Source organism: Poecile atricapillus, chromosome 11 (genome assembly GCF_030490865.1).
Source record: "Poecile atricapillus isolate bPoeAtr1 chromosome 11, bPoeAtr1.hap1, whole genome shotgun sequence".
Lineage (NCBI taxonomy): Eukaryota > Metazoa > Chordata > Aves > Passeriformes > Paridae > Poecile > Poecile atricapillus.
In genome coordinates, this window is record NC_081259.1 from 8,579,390 (window position 1) to 8,598,839 (window position 19,450).

General features: G+C 46.2%; 1 protein-coding gene and 1 pseudogene across 2 annotated transcripts in view; both read left to right on the forward strand.

Annotated features, from left to right (window-relative positions):
* Positions 1-337: 337 nt before the first annotated feature.
* Positions 338-19,450, forward strand: part of CEMIP (cell migration inducing hyaluronidase 1) — a 100,773-nt gene continuing 81,660 nt past the window's right edge. For both annotated transcript variants that reach the window (XM_058847106.1, XM_058847107.1), the window contains exon 1: positions 338-457. The gene's annotated coding sequence lies outside the window, so the exon portion shown is untranslated. The remainder of the gene's footprint in view (positions 458-19,450) is intronic.
* Positions 1,277-19,450, forward strand: part of LOC131583181 (cell surface hyaluronidase-like) — a 44,741-nt pseudogene continuing 26,567 nt past the window's right edge.

A 19,450-nucleotide genomic window follows, 5' to 3' on the forward strand; every position in this document is an offset into this window, starting at 1 on the left:
AGCTGGGGGCTGGGGTGCCTCAACCCTCTGCCCTTGGAGAGACAGCTGGCACCCGGCCGCATCCTTTGCATGGGGCTGTTGAGCCCCGCCGGGGGCTCAGCGGGTCTGCAGAGCCCCGCGGGGAGCTCGCCAAAGGAGCCCGCTGTCCCCGGAGCTCGGAGCCGGGGCAGACCTTTCCGTGCGGGCAGCGGAGCATCAGAGCGCCGCTCGTAGATATACGTCCAGGCTGGAGGGAACGTCCCCGGCTGGGAGGAGCCAGCGGCTCAGCCGCTGTAAACAGTGCGGGCACCGCCAGCGGTTGGGAGATGGATATAAAAAGGGAGGCGGAGGGGAGGCAGCCGGAGCGGCGGAGCGGGAGCTGCCTGCGCCTGCCTGCCCCTGCCCTGCCTGCCCCGCCAGGTGCCCGGCAGCTCCGAGAGGCTGCGGCCAGAGTCCACGGTCGGCGCTGTCGGGACAGGTAAGTGTCTGCAGCGAAGTTTGGAAGCCGCCGGTGCCGCTCGTCGAGCAGCCGCTGGGTTTGCTCCGCGCCGGCTCCCTCTGTCCGCGCCGCCGCTCTGGTGCTCGCCGCCTGCGGGGGTGTGTGGAGCGGGGACGGGGGTTCTGCTTTCGCCGTCGCGACGTTAACTGAAGGGGGAAAAGGAAAAGAAAAAAAAAAACCCAACGAAACCATCCAAACATCCAAAGCAAAATGTGCCTTTTGCCGGCTCCGTGCAAAGTCGCGGCGCACGTGTTGCGGGCGGGGGCGGCCCGGGCCGCAGGTATCGGCTGCGGGACCGCCCGGGACCGGCCCCGGGGAGCCGCGGCTCCTGCTGCCCTTCGCGCCGGAGCCGGAGGCTCTCCCTGTCGCTGTGCCGCCGCGGGACGCGTCCCGGAGCAGCGATGGGCCGGAGCATCAGGTCGGTACTGCGCCCTCCTCGCCCCCTCGTCCCGCCGACCCCGCCGCCGCTGCCGCCGCCCGTTTCTTGCAGGGCCCTGCACCTCGCCCCGTGGCGACCCGGCTCCGACAGCCGCCGGGCTGGGCCCTGCGCCCCGAGGGCTCCGCCGCCCTCCACTCCCTCGGCATCCGCCACGGAGGTAGCGGGGCCGCCCGTCCCGGAGCCCGGCTGCTGCGGGGGATGTCCCGGCCGTGCCCGCTGGCATCTCCCGGCGGAGCGCGCCCCCGGCCCCTCCGCTCCCCTCGCCACCCAGGGCAGCTGGTGCTCGCCGACCGCCCCCACGGGCCGCCCATCGCCCTGGGGCCCGCGACATCCTCAGCCGCGACGGCTCGGAGCTGCACATGGGCTCGGAGCTGCACATGGGCTCGGAGCTGCAGACGGGCTCGGAGCTGCAGACGGGCTCGGAGCGCTGCCCCCGCGGCTCTCGGGCCACCATCGCGCTGTATGGGCGAGCCCCCGAGGCCTTCGGGCAGAAGTTCGTGGGCGTGAGTCGCGGCGGAATCCTGGAGCCACGAGGCCAGCGGCGCCGCTCCTGGACCCTCCTGGACGGGACGCTCATCCCGGCCGGCTCCGCCACGGCCTCGACTCCTCCGAGAGGCGCTGGGGCAGCCGCGGGCTCCGTCTGCGCCTCCTGGACGGCGCGGCTGCGGCGGAGGCGCTTCCAAACCCACCTGCGGCCGGCCGAGGGCCAGCGGCTCAGCGCCCTCCTGGCCCGGCAGCCCCCGGCAGCCCCGGCACATCCCCGGTGTGGTGACGGCCGCCCTGGGCACTCAGCCGCCCGCAGCCTCACGCCGGAGACGCAGCTGCGGGAGCGCCTGGGCTGCAGCTCCATCGTCCGCCGGCGCTACAGGTGAGGCGGGGGCGGGAGCGGAGCCACCATGGACAGCTCCGCGCCGCCGGGGGCTCGTCCCGACCGAGGGGCGGAGCGGGGCTTGGCCGGGCCCGCGGGCGGGGGGCGGCGGGGACCCGGGGGGGATGCGGGGGGGATGCGGCGGGGACCCGGGAGGGATGCGGAGGGGACCCGGGGAGGAATATGCACCGGGTCACCCGTGGCAGAGGGAGGGGAGTTGTCCATGCCGCGCCCTCCCTCCTGTCTAAGTTCTCCGCGGGGTGGAGGGCTCGGAATATCACCGGTTTGCTCCTTCCCTGTCTCCTTCAGGCAGTCCTGGGCGCTGGTGGGGATCCTCGGAGGGGATCAGCTTTCCTCAGCAGAGGATAAGCAGGAGTACCACGGGAATGGAACAAGAGGGTTAGCCATAGCCCAAAGAGATTTCCTCACACAAGGCACCAGTTTCACTGCTTTCGGTGGATGGATAAAAGGTTCAGTCTTCCCCGAGAATTGCTCACCTTCTGTTGCTTTGCTCTGCTTTTCCTGGCTGCTGTGAACCTGAACAATGATAATCATACCGTGGTCTTTGGCTCGTGGATGTTGACCAAGCTAACAGAAGTGCCCTTTCAAAGTAACGTTTTAGTGTTTTAGAGCTAGCACTGGCATATTTAACGGCTAGAGCACTTCCATCATGCACAGGGTTATCTAGATCAAAATTAAATCAGTATGCTCTTCATCTAATTGCATGATTCTGCCACGTGCAACAATAAAAATAATTGATTGCTTCATTTTTCAGGCGTGCCTTATAATGGATTTAAAGTGGAAGTGTCCAAAGGAATAATTCCTCATCTGGTGGATGAGGCTACAAGTTGGTTACCTGGTGACCTGGTATCATCACTGCCAGTACAGATTATGCATCAGGCTGAAGAGTTTAATCTCCTTCCTTGTCCCAGAAAAAACAATCAAGTGAAAATTGATGGTATGAAATATTTTTTATCAGGGTACTCATTTGTAGTAAATATTTGCATTGTCTTGTCTTTTACATTCTACATTTACTTGTCTTTTTAAGTAGTTTTTATCCCATAAACACAAGGGCACATATGAGAGCTGAAGGCCCTAGTTTTATTTTGGGGCTTGAAAGTTTTACCAGAGGCAGCAGTCCTTTGTAGCAGCCTCTGGGATCAGATACCAGCATCTGGCATGTACCCAGACTTGGTGGTTGCTTAAAAGAAAGGTGTGCACTTGCCCAGAACAATTCAATAATAAAGATGTTGTGTTCATCCTGAATAAAAAGTTTTCTGGTTTCCACAGGCAGCCCACTTGAGAAGTCATAGATGGTGTTGATAGGAGGGCAGAGGTTGATTTTCTGACCAGAAGTAGACTTATTCAAGGAGAAATGGAAGACTCCTGTTATGGGCGATATCAATGCCAGTTTTTCTCTTTTGATGCATTTGGAGGGCACATTAAAGTAATTTTTAATGTGTTTGCCTGTAGGTGGTTTCAGATAGTTCCTTTCCTAGTTTGTAAACAAGTGATATAAAGCATCAAATTACCATTGTGTGTGTGGGAAAAAGTATATTTGTCTATGAAAAAGGGGGAAATTTGTTAGCCTGTCTTGCAAAATTAGACTTGAACAAGACATTTTTTTCACTGTGTCTATAAAAACGTGCCCTTCTAGGGGATGTCCTTTGAGGGGATTCCTTAGCAGCATTGCTGTCAGTGGGACCCGTGTGAAGTTAGCTCATGAGATGTCACTGAAGATACTGAGGATCCTGCAGATCAAACCTGCTCCCTCCCTGGCTCAGAGCAGTGCTGGGTCTCACCCTGTTGTGCTTGGCCTCCTCTCAGCTGTCTCACACCTTCTGGGTGGAGGCACAGTCTTGCTGTTGCAGGGGCTTTGTGTAAAGTTGCTGCTGTAGCAGGCGGTGGAAACGGGAGCTGTGCAGGTCTGGGCTAAAATCACTCTGCAGTAGAAGCTGCCAGGAAATAGAGCCTGGTGGCAAACGCTCCCCCTTTCTGCAGTTGGCAGGAGCGGTGTGTCTGTCACTGCTATTGCTAAACACTGCACATGCTGTTTGGCAGCTGCTCCTTGGCACCCCGTGCCCGTAGGTGTGCAGCCGCTGGGCTCTGCAGGTCCTGAGCTGCTGTGGGTGGAAACACCGAGCTCACACTTCCTCCTGGGACCAGACCATGTTTCACTCTGAAAAAATATTGCCTAATGAGAGAGAAAAAAACACCAAACCTGTTTTTCTTTTTGTGCGTGTTTCTGTTGTAACACCTTACCGGGATCTACATTTGTCTCAACAGATCCTAAAGAATTTTAGCTCTGTTCACATGTCAGGAGTGGAACTGGAAAAACACGGGGCAGCAAATCCTGGGCAGTTACCCTGTGCATTTTCAGCTGGCTGAGGATGTGGATGAGAGAGGAAGATAAGAACACCCAATGTACCTCAATAACCTGGCTGTCACCACTGCTTCCCTGGGTTTGTTGTCATACCTGGAGCCCATGGCGTTCTGGTAGGAGACTTATTTTATTAGTAACAAATTCAGTTCTTTGCTTAGTCAGGGCTAAATAGCAAGAACAATTTGTGATGCAAAGAGAAATCAGAGTATTGAAATAAGGCATCTTTTCCCCAAGAAATGTCCCGACTTCTCCCCTGTTTGAGTTAGGACTGTTCCTCTGGTAGTGCAGCTGTTTGAAATAAATGTCAGGTTCCCTCAGCACAGCCTAATTAATATTATCAGATCAGATATAGCGTGATCAGATATAGGGAAATCTTTGTCATGGTAATTCTGGACAGTTTGTAATAATGGGAACTTTCATTTAATTTAATTAAAGCAGTGAATTATAAATGGAGCCAACTGAAGCAATGGACCTTTAATTTGCAATGTGATAAAAAAGACAGGGCTTGTTCAAGTCAGGGCAAAGTGAAATATAACCCAAAATATGTTCATGTGACAAAGGGAATGAAATATGAGCAGAACAGACCCAAATGGTCACTTCAGTGCCAGGAAAGTCCTCAGGAACTTGGCTTTGACCTAGATCCTCACGAGGGCATTGTGAAGAGGAACTTAAAAAAAAAGGTCACAACAAAAGCCATACATGTCCCAGCTGGAAAAGAGAGATTCCTGCTCCAGTCCCAACGTGTCCAATTGCTTGTGCTCTGCAGGACCCTGAGTGATATTTTGGTGTCTGTGGGCATTTCCTCATTCACTGGGTGGATGCTCAGGCAGCACTCCCTGACCTCCTGTGTTTTTCCTTTTTCTCAGTCCTGTGAGGGCTGAAAAAGCTGTGTAAGACACAAAATAGAGATGTGCTCCATGTGTGAAAGGGTCCCCTTTCACAGAAAAAATATATTCATGAAAATACAATACAAGACCTGTACAACACAAGAGCACTCTTCATGCATCCTCAACTTGATTTATATTGTTCAGATCACTCACAGTGTTTGATTGCCTTCTTATATTTGTGATTTTCTCTGTCTGTAGAGCCTAATTCTGTGTACAGAGTGCTTAGGTTGACAGGAGACTTGTACAGTATGTGTGGATGTACTTTTGCTTTCTTTCTTCCTCTTGGGTATTAAACCTCTGGAATTCAAGTAATGTGTCTGGGATGAAAAATAAAGCCTTATGCTAATAATGGTCCTTAGAAGAATGGTGTATGGTCTTGCTCTTTATCAGGAGGGAGGTACTCAAGGATTTATCTGGATGTGTGGGGTGCAATGGTGCAATCAAGAATCCAAGTGAGAGCCAGCCCTGGTCATGTCACCCTGAGGGCTTTGAGTACTCGAATCAGTGAGAAGATTTTACAGAAAAGATTAAATATGTGATTCTTTGAAAGAATCATGTGGCTTTGATCCACAGTCATTAAAATGAAGAACAGTTAAATGCAATAAAAAGCCTTGATTAAAAAGAATTTAAAATGACTTGCAGTTCCAGAGAGCAGCATGTGTGTCAGAGCAAGGCAGCTAAATAACACAGACAGGTACCTGCTTCAGCATCAGATCATGAAATTCCAGCCCCTGAAGCAGATTAAACCAGGGAGAAGGTTTCCCCTCTTATCCTGAGGTTTTAGAGGATGTAATTTTAGACATACATTGCCAGGATGGTTTGTGCCCCACTCTGTGTGGGTCATGCAGAGCTGTCTGCTGTCCCCTTCTCCATCTGCTGCTCTGAGCCAGGCTTGTGGTGCTCTGTGAGGCAGCAGCAGCTGGGGTTCCTCGGGAGGCTGGGATGTGCTGGGTGCTGGGCACATGTCAGGCGTGTGCAGACTGCAGGTCCCTTTCATGTCTGACGCCGAGGTGCATAAAGGTCACGTATATTGTGTTGCTGAACTATGTATAATTCAGTGTTTGGAGGCATCTTAATCATCTGGTGTTGGCCACAGCAGCAAGGCTGCAGCCTGTGCTGGGGACAGTGTTTCATGCCAGCACATACAGTAAAATGCCAGTGTGACAGTACTGCAGGTGGGTGCCTTTCCAGGCTTGGGTTTTCTGTCAGTGCTATGCTGGAATTGATCAGTTATTGGGGTTTTGTTCTGGTGGCATGGACCCTTATCTCTGAGTGCAAATGTAAGTGATCTTTAACTCACATTAGTCCTGGTCACGAGAATGATCACTATAGTTTTGTGTGTGACTTTTCAGGGCTGCCATGCAAGCCTGAAGCTGGGACAAATCATATTAATTGAAACTAAAATCTGGTTTTGGATACAAGTCTGACTTTTCATGCAGCCTTCTGAAGCACAATTAGCCAAACTGCAGCTAAATGCAGGAGAATGAAACTCTACAACTGAAATGCTATTTAAAACAATGAGCAGTTTGTTCTTGCAGTTTTCTGTCCAAATCTAGTCTTCTGTGGCCTCCTTAGCACAGCTTCTGCCCATCATTTGGGAGCATGGAAGTAGCCAGGCTTACTGATCTTAGCAGGCTGGCAGGGACACTTGCCTTTTTGTCTAAATCCATTTCCTATTTGTGTTTCCACCACTCAGCTGGGAGGGAGGGACATGTTCAGGGTCTCTATTACCCTCCCTGTGGCTCACTCCGAGGTGCTGTACCCACGTGTAGGGTCCCAGTGGATTTCCAGCACTCAGTCAGTGGGAGCTGGGTACTGCTGGTGTTGTGCCTCATTTTTAACTCTCTTTTGGACCCCTCATTGAGGCAGAAACAAGAGCAGCAGATGACAAGTTTGAGGGGTGACTGCCAGGGAAACAATGAGATCCAGCAGAGCTATACCTATGGGGACTATACTGTTTGTGACTCCAGATGTTCTGTACAGTTGCAGCCCATCAAGGGGAAATTACAGGATATGATTCCACGAAATGGATTTCTTTCAAGTATCCCTCTGTATACAAAAATAACCAAGTAGGTTAATATTAGTTAATCTTGCAGTCTTGCACAGACATAACTGACGTCAACAGGAATTTTGTATGCCTGAAGAGGGAATATAAATGCTGACAGGGATCATTTGAGTACAAAGTTAAGGTTTCTGTAAGATTTAGTAACAAATAGCTGGTATTTTAACTAGCCTAATTTAGTATTTACATTTAAAAGAAGGATTTCTGAATTTATCTTCATGAGGCTGTACATCAAAGGAAGCTTGTGCTAAGTCCTTTTGGTCAAATCAGGGTTTAATGCAATATCCCTGAGCATGTCAATTAATATTAAATAGACTGAAATAGTAAAATACCATCTCTACCCAAGATGATCATTACAGGAAAGATGTGGCCCTGCACCTTCTGAGAATGGAGGAGAAAGAATGTGAATCTCACTAATATAAATTACTTTGCATGGTGCATTTTAAAGACTAGCTTATTTAATTTTGGAAATGTTGCGATCGTAACAATTTCTGGATTAACCATGCTGATTTGTTGGTTTACCATGCAAGACACACTTATCTTTATCCATCTTTATGTAGATATTTACTCTATGACACTGATTCAAACATGCTCTCTGAGAGCTGAGGGTATTTTTAAAACCAGTGTTTTGCAATTTTCCCTTAATTATGCCTGTAATCTTCCTTTAAGTAGTTTTAGGATCAGTCCACAGTTATGCACACTGCCTGTAGTTTGAGTCAGCTCCAGGACTGAGGGAGGCACCTCTGACAGTGATAGAAGGTTAGCAGTGTTTTTATACATGATCTTTATCACTTGCAAAAGATGTTATCCAATGAAGTAAGAACAGATGACAATGTTTTTATAGCTATATCTGGCTCCTGTGTGTACCACTACTGATCCTCCCTCTGAAGAAAAACTCTTTACTGGGACAAACATCATGTCCTCTTAATCTTCTTCTTAATGGGCCATTTTCAGCTTGCAAGGATATTTGCTTTGTTTTTTCATGTAGAAGCTTCATAAATTCATAGAGAACACCCTAACTCCTGCCATTGCCCCTAAAGTTGCAGAAAACAGACCAGAAGTTTAACTTCTCAGAAATTTTCCAAAGCTTCTTAACTTAAAAAAAACTCCAACCCCTGGATTTCCTTCAGCTGCATTGAACAGAGCACAGATTTTGTGTTAACGTTCACATATAATTTACAATAGGTTCAGCATGTGGCTCCATAAATGACCATGTCTGACATTACTAGATGGTTTATTTTCCTTGAAGAGTGTCATTAAAAGGTTGTGTGGAGTTTTAAAGTCAATAGGAGAGTTGTGGCTCAAGTCCAGAGCAGTGCTATGAAAATGTATCCCTTCCTGTTTGGTAACTGCTTAGCATCATTTTGATTTTGATTTTTCAGGGCTGTCAGCACGTTCTGGATTGCAAATCCAAACAACAACTTAACAGAGAATGCAGCAGCTGGTGCTCAGGTAAAACCATTTAATGGCAGAACTATGTTTTGCCTCTTATTTATTGATGTCAAGAGCATTAGTTTTTTAGTAAGACGTAAAATTCAGATATGTATTTCTGCAACCTTTGTTAAGAACAAGTATTTGCCTACACTTCTCCACTGATTTCTCTCACAATTGTGCCTGGAAATGGTGTGTCATATCTCTTAGAAAATACTGATTTTTATTAGTAGCCGATAGTTAAATGCTCAATAAAATTTTATATTTCTATACATGAATACAAACTCTCTCCTTATTATTATCTCTTATGTTTACCCAAAACATGTTTGTGTTTCATATATCTGTACACACCTGGCTGTTTTCTAATAAACCACCTGGGTTTCACCCACAATCAATGCATTTTAAAACCCTTTTGTGTGCCCTGGGCACCGCATGTGGATTCCAAAGGATAAACTGGGAGGTGTAGGAGTTATGGGCTGCTATTTGTGCCCCAGGACCCACATTTAGGGCAGGCTCAGGTGAGAAATCTGGCCAGCACATTGTGAAAGCCAGATGTGACCTGTATCCTTGATCACAGTGCCCCAATTCTCAGGCCTCCCTTTGTCTTTTAGGATTTGGTGCCTCTTCCAGCAGGTCCCCACCGGACAGTCTGAGGGAAGATATCCCGAGGGACAGGCTGAACACACCCCTTGGGAGTGTTTTACAGCAGAGCCCACTCCAATTTCAAGGCATGTGGATGGTTTTTATGTTCCTGTCAATATATTAGCACAGCATTGACTGTGTGTGCTGCTCTGTGATGGCTGTGGGTGTTTCACATTTTCATAAAGGTCTTTTCAAGTATCAAGACACAATGAACTTTTGGGGGTCCAGTTTGTTCTAAATATTAAAGAGGGAGCTGAGGAGTGGAGGTCCCATTCCAGGAGCTTCAGTTGGGTGGCTGTGTTAGAGGGAATGTGCCCAGGCTATCAGGTCACCTACTTCTAAGTGAGATTTAAGGACAGACAGGCAGGACCCCTGGCACTGCTGTCAGCCACATTGATGCCAGGATATAAAGGGATGAGAACAAGTAATTTGTTCCAACGACTGCTTATCACCTCTGGAAAATGAGACCAAAAAGTCAAGGGTAGTTCCAAGAAAAACACTTTCCCCCAAATATATAGTTGACATGAAAACATAACCTGTAAGGTATAAAAAGCGTTTTTAATTTATTTCTCAATGTTCTAGGTTGGTTTTGTTCTCTGTGCTTTGTATATTTTACATCTTGGTCCATGGCAGCTGCTGCTCTAGCCCAAAGCCTGTAAGTTGGCTGCAGCAGCTCGTGTTCTCTTCTGGCTGTCGGGGGACTCGTCACCCGTTATTTAAAGCTTTAATTCTTAACAACGCTCTTTTTCCAAAAAGTTATCAAGAGCTTGGCAGGGCCCCTTATTGCTTTTAGTGAGGGAGAGAGAGTGGGAGTTCAGAGGCTTGCTTTGGGTCAGAAGAGAGCCCAAGATGCTGATGTATAACATATGGCAGGGCAGGCTGTGTCCTGGCTCCAGCGTGCTCCATCCTGCGCTAATGTCACACTGAGCAGTGCCAGGAGACACCGAAAGGGAGGAGAGCCCTGGCTGCTGGTGCTCCTGTGCCTGTGCACCGGCTGCCCACATTCATTGAGAAAACCCGGGATCTCTGGCCCTGTTGAGCGATCTGTTAAAGTAATTGGAGGCATTTCCGGGCTGCTTTGTTTGGAAAAGGAGTAAAGGCAGGGAGAGCCAGTGCTGAAGATCTCAGGGAGTATCTCACTGTCAGCAATGCCAGGTAAGCACATGCTGCATGGCTCCGTGTTTTGGATGGCTGTACTGCATCTTGGCCTCTGCATTGCATTTAGCAGATCATTAATGCCTCATTATGGCTGGAGCATCTGAAAAAAACACAAAATTTCTCTGATGTGCAGAGGCAACTATTCCATAGCTGTGCACCGGATTGTTTGTGTTATTGCTGGCCAAAAAAGGACACCCATGCACTTGGAGTTGTGAGGACTAAGCAGTGAAGCATGTGGAAGGGGATCCAGATCCCATTAGTGCATTAGTGGGTTTGTAAACTCAAACATTTATTACTAATTACTTAGAAGAACTTACATCTGAAAGGTGATGTAAGAGGCTGCTGAGACTAGTGTGGGATTACTGAGGAAAATAAATAGCTTCTAAGGTTTTTGTCAGCTGCTTTGAAGTGTGTGAGCTTCCTTTCACAGTGTGGAAGCAGGTACATCAAGGCCATTTTCTCCCTCACTGCAGCCCTGTGGGTCTGTGTGAGGAAGCTGAGAGAAATCAGCTGTTGCTCCTGATCAAGCCATGGCTTTTTCTCTCCTCCATCATACCCTATCAATATGGTGATCCCACAAGGCTGAAAGGATGACTGTGTGTCACTTCCCTGCCCAGGTCACCCCCTTGGCCACCAAGGAGACAGGTTCCTTTGTACCCCAGCTGGGAGAAGTGGGAGGTGAGGGTAGACTCAGAAAAAGCAGAAAGGTGATTTTTTTTTTCCCCAAACACGGCACAAATCTACCATTAACAGCCAGTGTGGCAAGAAATAGCCTGCGAGTATGAGATGCACCCAGTTCCCATGGAGAATTATTTTGCTTTTGGCAGCTTCTCTTTCAGCAGACACAGAAGCATATGGGGGTTTGGTCTGTGCATGCAAGGAGAGCAGCTCCAATTACTCTGTTATCTTTGCTGAATGAGATTCTTGAAAGTGTCTAATTGATTTTCTAGCATCAACTGAGAGATTCTCAATTGGCCCTGTAAGGACATCTACAAAAGGATCTGAGTGACTTGGGAAAAATGTTTTCTATGCCTCTAAATCACACTGAATTAAGGAGTAGCTGTGGGCCCATTGGTGTCTAATGAGAAATCACCTGCTCACTTCACCTGGACCAGAATTTCATCCTTATTAATTCTTCTTGTTTTCTGCTTTACACCAAAGCTCAAAAGTGAAATCAGACTAATAGCCTGACTCTGATTCAGGGCATATCACCTCTTTAGACTCACCACGCCCATAAGTGGAAGCCAAAAATAAAATCTGCTGGGCATTACTACCTCTGTCTGAAGTTGATTCCAGTGTCTTTTGTGCTGCATTAACTAAGATTTTTTTCTTCAGGTTCAAGATGCTGATCCTGAAAAGCCACGAGTTCCTGCCATGATTGATGGTCTTATTGCTCTTAAAAATAATGACCATGGGGCCTGGGCCAGGAGTAGTGACATTATTTTCTGCAGCTCAGGGTGGGTTACTGTTATACCATTCCCCCCACAACAGGCATGAATAGATCTGCAGGCCAAATTCACTGCAGACATTCCTCATCATTTACACCATTGTATTTCCTCTGTTCCAGGTTTTTAGACAGTGGAATTGGACTCACTCTGGCAAGGTAATTTCTTCAAATGGGGCTCCTTCCCATTTTTTTCCCCAGTGTAACATGCTGAAGAATGGAAGCTGAGACACTCCCCTGCTAATTAGTGTAAGACAGAAGAAAATCTCACATTTCCCCTCTGGACCACATCAAGTCTTCCCTGGGAAGCTATAAATACAAGGGGCAATTTATCCTTTCATTCTCTTTGCCTCAGCACGCCTGGGGAATGCATCATAAGTGCGGAATATTTCCTGCTGAACGGGAGGTCCTGATGCTCAAAGCTACCTTGTCACTAACTTGCTGGTTTCTGAACATGCCTTAGAGCACGCTGTTATAGCAGTGCATGCACCTTTTTCCACATTAAGGGCACAAATTCTACTGTGTCTGTGGTGAAATTAAAAGTGTTAATTAATTGCTGAGCTGTGCTCCATATTTACCTGGTGTTTCTTTGCTTGCAGAGATGGGACTTTCCCGACAGATGACAGCTCCAGCCTGGAGGTTACACGCTCCATTTTTTGTTGGAGAAAGCAGCAACTTTGGCTCCCAGAGAGGCCAAAACAGCTACTGGGGAAAAGGGGCAAATGGAGAACACAGAACACTGCCCAGAAACAAGTGAGTTATTCTTCTGCCATTTCTTCTTGGCGTTAGCTTAAGGTAGAAGAAAAGCCCCAGGAATTAATGTGGCTACCAATGAGTAATTTATACCAGGTGCTTAAATTATTGTTCAGGCCAGAAATAATAAGCATCCAAATAAACTTTCTCTTCAGGCCAACAGCTTGAGAGCATTCTTGACTGAACATGCTTGATTTAGTTTTCTCCTTAGTTTATTAGTCAGTGGAGAATGGATTAGAGACTCTGACTTAGGCCAAATGGCTTTTGTGTGGTGCTTCAGTGGTGCAACATCAAGGTGAGGGTGCAGCTCCCACACACCATGACACCCTCCCTCCTGTGCCACAGCTGGGCAAACACAGCCAGTTTGAAAAAGAGAAAACATTTTTCATGGTAGCATCTTTTTTATTTTTGGTAACTATGTGTTATTTTCTGTTTTCAGCAGCACAGCCTCCTCTCTAGCAACCACAGTGCCTACGCACATCCTCACTGTAAATTGTGCTGCCCTAAGCCTAAATTGTATTTCAAGATATGTTTTTGGCGAGGCTTAACAATTATTAAACCTTCCATGAAGTATAAAAAAGTAATAAGCAGTAGTAATTAGACATGTGATGCGCACAGCTCTGGCTATACATGACTCGACCATAAGTGACAACAGGAATGGGATCTCTGTAGGACAGCAAGGATAATCAGTGCTATCCTCAGTTATTATTGGTGTTGCTATTTAAATTGAAACTGCAAAAAGCCTCCTTTGCAGCTCGGGTAAGCTCTAATCATGTTGTTAAGAAATGTACTCTTGGGGAGGAGCATGGCAAAGCATCTGCTTTCTGTCCTTTTGGCACTTGCTTCCAAGGAGACACTTGCCTCCAGGAAGTCTGACTGCTATCATTCTTTCCAGTCATGCTGATGTTTTCCTGAGAAACCCATCTGTCCTGAGCAGGGACCCTGATGGCAGTGCTGCTCCACACAGTCCTTTGTGTCCTTCTTGTGGTGGTGATTTCCTGGGTGGCTGGAGACAGGGGCTCTGAACTGCTTCAACCAGGCTTATAAGTTTTAGGCAAGATTATGAGGATTGTTTTTGGCTTTTGAGTCTCATCCTGAAGAGGATGTTCAGCAGAATTTCATCTTTCACATATGCTGAGTTTTCAGATCCCATTTTTGGGAAAGAAAAGGTGGTCTGGCGACTTGTTGATACCTTTCTATGCTGTCAGAAGACATGGAGTTTTCCCAAGCTTTTTACACAGGACTGTGTTTGTGTTTAAATCTCCTATGACATTCCCTATCCGTGGATTCCAGATTTATGATGGGTCTGTCAGGATGGCAAGATGCACTTTCAGGAAGTTCACCCTGACTGTTGACAGATACTCAAGTGCCATCAGGTTCTTCAGGAAAAGCCCTTGGCAGATCAGCCCCTGGAGCAATGTGTCACAGATCCTGATGGACAAAAGTGTAAGTGAGAGAAGCAGAAATGTTTGCTGCTAGATGTGGAAGGTTTTGAAGTTTTTAGCAGCAGTGAGAGATACATCCTAGAGCAGAATTTCCAAGCAGAGGTGTGTGCATACCATCAATTAATTTTGAAACCCTTTTCTTCTTAGCAGAAGGTTATAAGCAAGTAAAATGTGATGGTATCTTATGCCAGGGCAGGCATACATAAAGAAATCTGCATTGGAGAAAGGTTTCACCTTCTACTTACAACACCCAGAACACAACTCTAAGGTGGTGCTGCATTGTCAGCTGATGAAGATCTGGTCAGGACCTGGCCTCAGAGGCTGAGAGGGTCACACACGAGATATCAGGAGCCAGGAAGCTGCAAAGCAATTCTACAGAAATAGCAAATGCACTGAGAAGCAAAACCATGACCCAGTTTCTGAGATCAGCTGTGAAATTCCTGTTGAGCACAACAGGGACTTCCCTTGAACTGTAACAACAGAATGGGGCTCTGTAAATCTGCCTTGGCAGAAGCTGTAGAATGCTGAGCAATTCCAGTCTTGTCCTGGATTCCTGCAGAGATCATGACTCTGGACACTTGGCTTGGGAAATGATGGATTCCACCTGGCTCTCTCCCAGGAATTGTGACCTCTCCTTAGCTTTTTCAAACAAGGTCTATAGTTGTTAGGATGTCCATGAACTGTAGTAACTTTGGCTTGAGGTTTGGCTTTATTTTGAGGAAAATTTCCATTGCTCTGAGATTGACCAATATCACTCCCTCTGGCAAGCACAGAGTTTATCTGTCCCCTCTCTGGTACACTTTAGACCAACAACCAGGGGGTATTTCATGAAAGGAGGATGTTGATTGCAGTCACTTGACTGCTATTCTAAGTAAAAAACATGGTCTCTGTGCATTTTGCTGAGGAGATCTTAATTGCCTTAGATGCTTTATGGACCTTTGGAACAAGAATAAGGGTTATTTGCTGTACCTTCTTCATGTGTTCCCTCGAGGAAATGGTTATAAGATGGTCATGGGGAACATTAACAAGAAAATCAATATGGGACTGGGTAAGGGAGCTTAGAGAAAAAACATTTGATCAGTGGAGTGGAAAAGACTGGAAAATTTCCTCCAGTAATGGCTGTAGGAGCATTTACCAGAATGTCTTCAGACAGGTGATATCTACACACATTGGCAAAGGGTTGATTAAACCTTGAATGGCTGAAAATGCAACTCTTTAATACAGCCACAACATCTGAGGCCAATGAGCCTGCTAAATATGCAGAATTATCTATTTGAGAGGCAGTTCAGTACTGCAAAACCTTTAGGATCTAATGTTTTCAAAGAAAAAGTGGTCAGAAGATTTCCTAAATAGTTCTGCAGAGCAAATTAGACCAGTGTAGTGTAAGGATATTACAAAAAAAAAACCACCAAAAACCCTAACCCAAGCAAACCCTAATGACATGATCTCAATAATTATTTATTATTTGTATATTTCCAAGAAAATATCAACTTCTGAAGCTGGTGCTTTGCCAGTTTAGAAACCATGTATGTTTGTAAGCACCTGCATCCCAGCAACTTTCACTTTGATTCTATTTTATCTGGATTGAACCCAGATGTGCTACATCTGATTTTATACTTGTAGGACCACAGATAGTTTATTTTCTGTTGTTGCTCATTGCTATATGGGGTAATATATCTTTGCCTAATTAAGATAGAGCCTGTCAACCATTTAAATTAATTTTCCATCTCCAGGCTTCATTTTATTAGTTTTTAAAGGATGGCTAAGTACTAATTCCCTAAAGTACAATCATTTTACTGTTGTTCTTTAAGAAGAAATTACTGCAAGTTACACGATGATGACAAAACTATTAGTCATGCTGAAGGATAATTGTATAATTAATCAGACTAATCAGCAGATTGCTTAGACAACAAAATAATAAAGCCAGTCAGGTCTTGTTTAATTCCAGCATAAAGCTAACGGTGAAGCAGAACAGAAAACCTAGACACTCCACACAAAGGATTCTAGTTGTCTTTCCACTGACAAAACTGAATCTCACATATTATCTATGCATTTACCCATTGCAATATTGCTGGGCTTGTTTGTTTGTTTTGAGATGGGTGCTTTTAAACAGTTATTTCAAAGCAGTGGAAGCAGTAGTTGGCTGTACCCAGCTGAGGGAGGACTGATGGCTGTGGTCTCCTGTATCTCTGTCAGTCAGCAGGACCTGGAGAGCTCAGAGCAATGCCCCAGCCCAGAACCAAGTCCACACCCTGGTGCATCACTTCCTAAGCAGACCTGACATATCTCTTTTTAGTCATAAAACAGCCACCCATTCCCCCCTCTGTCCCTCTGAGGCACAGGGTGAGGGGAGGAGCAGGAGCAAGGCCACCTGCAACAGGTGCAGGAGGCTCCCAAACTGTCCCAGCTCACATCCACTGCTAAAAGTCCCTCTGTGCATTTTGTCCCTGCAGCCAGGAGCTTAGTGAGGATTCCATCCCGTCCCACTCCTACCTGTGCCAGCTCCAGCACATCTCAGGAACTGCTTCTGCCAAAGAAATCCCAGTGGTCTGTGTGGGGTGGGTTTGTGGTCCCCAGAAGAGCTCACAGGGGCCAGAACTGACCCCTGGCTATGGACAAGCAGCTCCCCTGGGCTTGCAGTCCAGCCTAGCTCAGAGATGGGCCCTTCCTAACGTTGACTTTGCTATGTTTAGCCTGTGTTGTTTTAGTGCTGGGTTTCTGCGTCAAAGCACACATTTGCAAACAGCTCATGATGGGAAAAAGAAAAGCAGACAGTGAGTTGAAGTCTGTTATTTCCTGAAATAGAGAGCAGAAAAAAAGCCAGTTGCAACCCCAGAGAGACTCCTGACCAGAGGGAACGTGGCAGGGTGAGGGTTTGCATCACTCCAGCAGAGGAAAAGCCATGGGGACAGAGACCGTGGGTGGTAAAAGAGAGGAGGATTCCCACTGGATGAAAATGGTTTTATTAGAACAATAACAGCGATAGAGTGAGATGTCTTTTGTTGGCAGCTTGTGCTTGTAACTTGAATGTTACGAGAAGCTACTAATTATTGCAATGATTTCATCACCTTATTATTTTTTTAATATGGAAAGTGCAGTTGTCAGGGTTCCCTGCAGGTGTGTTAGGTGTGCTGCCTTTGGACAGGTTGAGTTAGCACATTCTTAAGAGATTACAAACAGAATTCTGTCAGGCTTAAGACAGGTAACTCAAGTAACCTTTATGTCTCACTCAGAGGCAGTCCACACCTAGTGACAATTAGGTGTCTGAATAATAGTGTGGTATCCAGACATGACCTGTCTCTGCACCTTCTTCTAGCTCATTCCTGGCTCCATGTGAACAAACCTGAGGAGCAGAGTCTTTGTTCCTGTGTGTTCACTTAGAAAATAACATACACTGCCACAGCTGGAATTGCAAACTCAGTTGCACTCCTATCCCACAGTGTACCAAAGTAAGGTCACCTTGAGGCTTATACAAGAAGTGGCACTGCTCATTAACATTTCCACTTTAATTCTGACTTTCAGACTTTTTAGAGGAGAATGTTAGAGATAAGAATATAATTAGCACCAAAACTGTCTGCTGCTGGATGGAAACACTGACAGTGTTGATCTAGTGTAAGATGAACTGGCTGTGCCTTGGTTTGGTTTGAAGTGCAGCTGACTTTGTTCTCCTCCCCAGTGAAGTGCCTGTTTTCATATGCAACTCCAGAAGTGCCATCACAAACTATTTGTAATGGAGGTTTGAGCTGTGCACAGTGTTTTTATTTTTTAATATCTCATCTTTTATAAATTAAAACTCCAGTTAAAAAAACCTCAGCTTTTGGAATCCTCCTCGGCCAAGGCCACGTAGCCTTTTGGGGAAAAACTTCCCATGGTGCAGCAAAAAAAGATTTAAAAAACCCAGAAAAGCACCTTAAATGTCCAAGTATTTGAGCCTCCTTTAAAGGAGACTGCTTCAAGTATTTGTTTATGAAATTCATACTTAGAGAAGAAGGTGGCAGAAAATGGTTCTAGGCTTTAATTTCATTTTAAAGGAATAAAGACTTTTATTCTGCAAGTAGTTGTTGCTGCAGAGTTTGGGTTTTTTGAGGCGATGGACTTCCAATCCAACTCAGAGTCACAATAACCCTCCTATTCTCCTAAGCTGTTCTGTTTATTATTGTTAAAATAAAGTCTTTAAAGCCCTAAATAAACTTTCAGCTGAATCCTGCTGACCCTAATTCTTATTCATGTGCACAGTCCAATTAAAATTAGTTGGGCTAAATGGAACAAATTACAGTTCTTTGGGTCACCATGATCCTGTTGTTATTTATGCTGTCTGCTTTTATACATGCTGCTGCCGGATTCATTCAGAGTGCTTGACCTGGAGTAATTATTTTCTTGATTACTTCAGAACTTAATCTTCACACCCTGTAATAATTTCATCTGCAGACATTAAAATATTCCATGCTTATTTTTGCTGCACATCTGCAGTTTCCTTGTTTGGACGTATTTTCATATCAGGACAGATATTTTTACTTAGCTACTGAGAAAATCTTGAGAGCAGAGCTATGCACAATGATGATAATGCTTCTTCCTGTTATTTCTCTTCCCCCCCCCAAAAAAAATAGATGGTGGGATATATTAGAATGTGCATGAGAGCCAATTCTGAGAATTTAAAACTTTTAGAACTTTTATGGGGATTTAGGAAGAACGATTAGAAAAAAATGGCACTGAGAGAACCACTTAAAATGGACATTGAAAAGATATGAGAAAATTCCCCAGATAACTAAGTTTGTTTTTTTTCTTTTCTTTATTAACAGCTGTGATATTCCTCAGTAAATTTCATAATCATCCAGTATTTTCCTACACTTTCAGTCATCCTCTTCTTTTGCCACCTTTGAGTTTATTGCTGTGTGATTTCAAGCAACACGTGGTGGTGTGGATGCATTTCAGAGAACCAAAAGTCTAATTTTTGTGGAAATATCTCCCGGGATTAAGAAATGAGAAGGAGAACCAACATGGCTGGCCTTTTTTCTAAATAGAAGAGGCAAAACAAAGCTCTGCTCACACAACAGAGCTTTCTAGTTCCAGCTGTATCACTGTCAAAACACCGCAAAGCAAATCCTTACTTTGAGCTAAGCAGTGATTCTTCACCTTATTTTCTCCTCTAGGTTGGACTGGAGGTGTTTTTTGGCAGACTGGGCCAGTGGTTTGGAAACAATGACAGTGAAAATGTCCATCTTCCGTGCTGTGGATGGCTGGGTGACAGGGACAGACCTTCAGGGGCAGAGCAGACATCTCCCTGCTGCCCCATCCCGGCTCCCTCCCTGTCCCCTGCTGGAATGGGTGATCTGTCCCGGGAAACTCGCACAGGTAACGGGGCAGCCCAGCCTGCTCCAGATATTCTGCTGAGGGGGGAGGCAGGGAAGCTGCTCAGCACTACTCACACAAAGGGTGAACAAGAAATTTGGTATAATTTTG